The sequence below is a fragment of the Chelon labrosus genome, assembly GCF_963514085.1.
Source record: "Chelon labrosus genome assembly, chromosome: 18".
NCBI lineage: Eukaryota > Metazoa > Chordata > Actinopteri > Mugiliformes > Mugilidae > Chelon > Chelon labrosus.
Genome location: NC_140351.1, coordinates 10,208,659 through 10,214,600, shown reverse-complemented (window position 1 = coordinate 10,214,600; position 5,942 = coordinate 10,208,659). Strand labels below are relative to the sequence as shown.

At 43.4% G+C, this 5,942-nt stretch overlaps 1 protein-coding gene across 1 annotated transcript in view; it reads right to left on the bottom strand.

Moving 5' to 3' along the window:
• Positions 1 to 4,903: 4,903 nt before the first annotated feature.
• Positions 4,904 to 5,942, bottom strand: part of zfhx4 (zinc finger homeobox 4) — a 59,362-nt gene continuing 58,323 nt past the window's right edge. The window contains exon 11 of the mRNA XM_084566114.1: positions 4,904 to 5,942. This exon is cut by the window's right edge and continues 4,001 nt beyond it. The gene's annotated coding sequence lies outside the window, so the exon portion shown is untranslated.

Here is a 5,942-nt window from a genome sequence, read left to right as displayed (position 1 = left end):
AAAAGAAACTCCTTACTTTTGACCGTTAAATCTTGAATTATGAGCGAGGAGCAAGGCATGCTGTGGCGGCCCAGTTTTTGCCTGTGTCGAAGCGGGCAGATGACAACATAATTACAGAGACTCCTCTCATGACACGTGATTAAACAAACAATGCATGTCGTCTCCTGCTAAGGCCCCCCTTTTTTTTTTTTTCTGGTGTCTTTTGTTTTCATGCATGTGTTTGCTGAGAGAGAAAGAGAGAGAGGGAGAGAGAGAGGGGCGGCGGTAAACGCATGTGAACGCATGTGCGCAGACACAGTCAGACAGAAGTATTGCATGCAGGCAAACGTGAAATGGACAACAGGCTAATGCATCTTTGTCGTAATGGGCCTAAGCTAGAACAAGACGAGAAAGGCCTTCATTTTAGAGGAGCTGCATTGCTACTAATGACTAGAGGGCCTCCAACTGCCATCTCAGCCTATTATAACTTGAAGATGGCTCTTCTGTGTTTTTTTAAAGATGAATGCAAATTAAAAAGCATTAGGCTACATTCATTTGCGGTCTTTGGCATGTAGGCCACTTTTGGTCCGAGGGCCACTTAAGGCTGCCTTATTTCTTCAAATGACCTTGAAATCAAAGAAAGAGCAAGTTTTAATGATTTAGAGGGCTCTTAAAGACTCGAAAAGGAAAAGCAACACAGGGTCTCATTAAAAATTTCATTTAAACATTAAAAAAGCTTTTTGTTACAAATGCTCCTGCCAGGACGCCGAGCTCATGCACAAAGAGGGCCTTAATAATGCCCGGCATCTGAGTCAATTTGACGTCGACGCATCTCCTCGTACGTTTACCGCCGATTCTATAAATAACGAGGAGGCTTGCTTGGCTGTTTTATAATTTTCTCCGTGAGACTCAGGCTTGGGCGTGTGATGAACAACGAGCTGTGGAGCGCCGTGATTTGGAGCGGGGCCCGTGAATGACCTGGGGAATGCATAGTGTCACTTTATATTTAGCTTCCATTTCCTCACCGCCTGCTCTTCCACGGCGCATGGTATGATTTCAGCGTGTGAGAGTATATATATATATATATATATATATATATATATGTGTGTGTGTGTGTGTGTGCATGTGAACGAAAAGTGAGACATATCCCATCGCCCCCTAAAATTCCTTCATTCCCTCCTCCATTGCTCCCTTATTTCCCCAACGACTCAGCGTGCCTTGTAAAAACCTTAGTCTGGCAGCTCCGCGCCCTTTAAAATGTAAAGTAATATTATACCAAGCCTAACACGATGATCTCTGTAGCTGTGGTATTGTTTCAGGGGTCCAATGAATGTAAAGAAAGCTGTCTAGATTTCACTCGGTGTGTGTGCGTGTGTGTGCCAAAATGTTCAAATTAGGGCTTGTTTTCACTCCGAGGGAAAATATGTAAGCAGCTGATGAGAGAACTGTAACGCTATTTGTTTGTTACAGGTGTTAATGCCAAAAAAAGAAAATGTGTCACATATTTTTCAGTTTTTTTGGCATGTGGAGCCAGCCCCTCCATAGCGTCACCTCTCATGTGTTTAGTTATTTACAGCCCTGACAACAAAAAGCCTTGAACTGTTCAGCAAACTACACAGCACCCTTTGTGTCACAGGCAAAACAGGAAATCAGGCTTTTGTCCGCACGCGATGGCATCAAAAAACACCTTGTTTCATCTGTCTTAAGCAATCCCATCTTGACGCCTTCACACGTCCCCATGTGGGGCTGTGCCGCTCCTCAGAACAGATTGGGAAACAGCACGATCTGCCGGGGAAGTCCCAGCGGGCTGCCATAACATGCTCGTTTGCAGACGTACCTCAGTTGCACTGAGCCCATGTTTGATTTCTCTCAGGTCGCCCCTCCTTTCTCTTCCTCTCCTGCTCTCACTCTCACTTTACTTCCATCACTTGCTCATTTCGCTGTCTATATCACCTACTTTCCTTCTTTCTCTCTCTTTCTCTCCGTCCCTGACGCTCAAGTCTCTGTCAACCTGTTGGCCTGTCTGTCTGCGTCTCTTTTTCGTTTTCTCCCGGGCCTCCCTCCCTTCTTCTCTCACACCTCCCCCTCGTCCTCTCTCACTTTAAAATACGTGTTAGTTGGCTGTATGTCTTGTCGAAATGCCAGCAATGATTGTATCCTTCATCCACAATGCAATAATAAGGCAGGTGTACTCCTGCCCCCTCCATTTTCCTCACCTTCCTTCCTTCCTTTTGTACCTCAGAAATGAGGTATTGCAGCAGTAAACACTAAAGGCAGGAAGGCCAAAAGAAAGGTATACAGAAAAAAGAAAAAAAAGATTAGATTGCCTTTTTCATATGTTAGTTTGTGTGTGGCTTTTGTTGACACCTGGCTAAGTCCAGAGCTGTTAATGTGTGTTATCCACGTTAAAAAATGCATCGCTGCAGGAATTGTTGCCCTTTGTTGCCTATTTCTCTGTCCTCGTCCCCACTGCAGTCTGTACAAACAATATTTATATCCTCATTTACTAAAAAAATCACTCCCCTATTCCCTCCTGCGGGTAAAACGTTGCAAAGTTTTGCAGAATCAGATGTTGGATATGTTGAAAAAGTTTCATTACACCTGTTACCGGCAAAAACAACAGGTTCTGTTTTGGTGCACATACCCCCAAAAACAGCTAGCAATAAATAATAAGATTTCATGTTGAGTATTTGTGCACGGGGGACAATGGTTTCCTGATTTCTCAGGTGGAATCCTTTGGTGGATGAATCGCAGGTGTAGGACATATTGCGTGGTGGATGGAACCCAGGTGCCGGGAGTTATTTCCAGTCTGCGCCGTTAATCACTAACCTGACGCTGAAATATGGCTTACATTTTAGTGGTTTTAAAATAGAGTTCCCTTGACTGCATATACTTAGGTAGGGAAATAATAATAATAAGGGCGAGATAAAGTCAAGAGACTGTGAGAATGTTTCATATGCTGCAAAATGTGCTCTGTTTTATCAGCAAATCTGGGCTCAAAGTCTACAGCATAATAGGAACTAAAAAGGATCTAATGCTGTCTGCCTGATAATAATTTGACAGTTTCAATTCCTCCGCGACAATCGGGGCTTTGATGTGTGAGGGGCCGATTTATTAACTAACTTTGCAAATTTTCTGGTAAAAGATTTTTATGCCAAACGCAGACTGCTGAGTAAGAAGCACAAATTCCTTTTTTCCCACCTTCAACAGAGGATGACTGTTTTTGCACGTACGTAGTTGCGCGCGCACTAAATTGAACACATGCACGAGACGGTGAACGGGTTTGTCCTTAAACGTCGCTCTGTGTTCCATCACGTATTCCTGCTGTGATCCCTCCAAGAGTCAGAATGCCACAAAGGTTTACATCAGAAACAGACTGTCTAAATATCTGATTATAAGCTGTTTATCCTCGTTAAATGATGACAACATAGTAACGCCAATACGCAAGTGGCCTCAGATGTGATGCTGGTCAATATCTATTGACAGACAAATCATTGTTGTTGTTCTTTCGGTTCGTCATTGTCCAGGCCCAATGCATGAGGGGCTAAACCGGGAGTGAATGTGATTGGATTTTCAGTCTCCATCATTAAATTCCCATGCGGGGAATACTAATTCCAGTATTTAGTGCGGTGATGCTAGGGCTTGCTTTCATCTTAAACTGATTCCAGTCTAATTAGATTGGGCATGTGGGGGGTGGTGGATGTATCCGTCTGGACTAATCCCTGCCTCTCTGTCCCAAACATTGTATTATCCAGAGAAAATCCATTGGCTGCAGGCTATTCAAAGCCAGATCTGCCTCCACTGCAGCCTCTGTACTGTATCATCTGGAAAGCTGTGGCTAGAAGGGTGCACTGTGCAGTGAGGGTGGAACCTAATGGTCATGAGTGATGTATGGGTTGCAGAAAACGCCATTTAGAATTTACAGTAAACCTTTTATCGTGTATTCAGGGCAAGACCGCTTGCTGCTGTGGCCTCTTTAGCAAAGCTGCGTCCAAACTACTAAGAACTGCTCTTCTATTCAGCGGGCCTTTTCATTCTAGTACAGTGCAGTTAGGTAGTCAGATTGGGTGGCCACATCAAATTTTAGTTTTAAGGTTTCATCTTTTGTTTGGCGGCATATAAAGAGGAAACGATTGTGTACACCCCCAGCGACACACACACACACAGCGCTGTGCGCAGATCAGCCTGTCATCCTGCTTGTGAATTACTGGCAGACCACAGTGAAAACACAGTGTAAAGAGGTCCTTCTTCTAGGCGCTGAGAAGGCCAGAAAAATGAAAGGCCTTCAGCCATTGTTCTCCACAAAGGTCAAACGCAATTCAATCCCATAATATGGAAGGGGGGGTGGATGGGGTGGGCTAACTCGGCAACCGCCTGTGCTTTAAGGGTGAGCAACAGGAAAGAGCCATTCAGCAGAACAGTTGCACCCTGTGAGCTGAGCACATTCGTCAAGGGCGAGGGGTGAAGTCAGAAGTGTGTGTGTGTGTGGTGGGGCGGTGGGGGTGGGGGGGACGCTGTTTTCGAAGGCTTCTACACGCCGCGGCTTTTTCGCCACACACTGAAGTGCGCGGAGCGAAACAATAGAGGCCACGACTGATTCGGAGTGAAAAGATCCTCATCCTCCCCTTCATTTTTTTTTTTTTGACGCCCTTGTGAAATTTCATTAGGTGGATTTAACAACTTGCGAATGTCGGCTTTCTCCGTGACCCTGACACTGGTGGCGGACGCGTCTCGCTGGCAGGGGGTGATATATTGTGTTGAGGTGTTCTTGAGGTGCAATTTTTAATGTGACAGCGTCTGTTGACCTCAGATCTAAAGAGTCACCCTCTTGTCTGACACCGGCATCCATTTGGCTTCTTAATAGAATTTTAAAAGCAGTACATAGTCGGAGGCACAAAACACAATTTCTCCTCTCATCCGTCTATCTATCATGCACATCTGATCATCTATAGTCGTGATTTATTACGGCCGACTTTTCCCCTTTACACTGTGTAGATTCTATGGCAGCACCTGATCAGATCCAGATTAGCAGACACTTCCAAACATAATCCCCAGCATCTGCTTAGAATCAGATTACCACAAATAGCATAATGACGGGAAAGGCCCATTATATGATTTAGATTTTTTGGCCTATCAGTTACTGGAACGGCGACTGCTAGTGGGATGTTGACGCCAAAAGTTTTGGGAAAAGATGCATCTCAATTGAATGCGCAATATGAAAGCTATATTGTGTGTTAATTCTTAGTTTCAGTCTAAAATGCTTCACTCATCTACACTGAAAATGACTGTACCAATATTATTTCTACTCAAACCTTGATATCGATTTGCAATATAATGCACCACTATACACACAAGACAGACATCACAGCATAATATGAGATTAAAAAGAGCATTCGTAGACATCAAAAGTGTCTGACGGCGAGGTCTGATTATGGTTTGCGTAGGCATTTCAGCTAAATCTAAAAAAGCTGCGTGAGACGCAATTTAATGAAACTCGAGGAAAGATATTAAGCTAACAAAGTGCAAAAGAAATGAACGATATTCGATGAGACCAAAGTGGTTTGCAGATACAGTTTTTAATGTATCACAACAATGAGCAACAAACATACTTGATGAACTATTTCCAGAAGTTGTTCAAATACCATCTACAATAAACGTCATTTCAACTATGACAACAGGTCTGTGACAAAATAAAAAAAAAGGTTTCAAAACCATGTTATTACCGTGATACGGTACAGTTGAGACCTCAAACAGTACAGTAACAAAAACTAATGCGACTACTCTCTATATATAAAACATCAATAACATTTTTGGTTTAGTTTATTTAAAGTTTTAGCCATAGGGGCTTCTTCTTATTAAAACCTCAGGGTGCATTTCCTATGTAACCCAGATGTTGAAGAGTACATATTGTGTAGGATATGATTGCGCCATGAAAATCCCTTTGACATCCAGAAGAACAATTC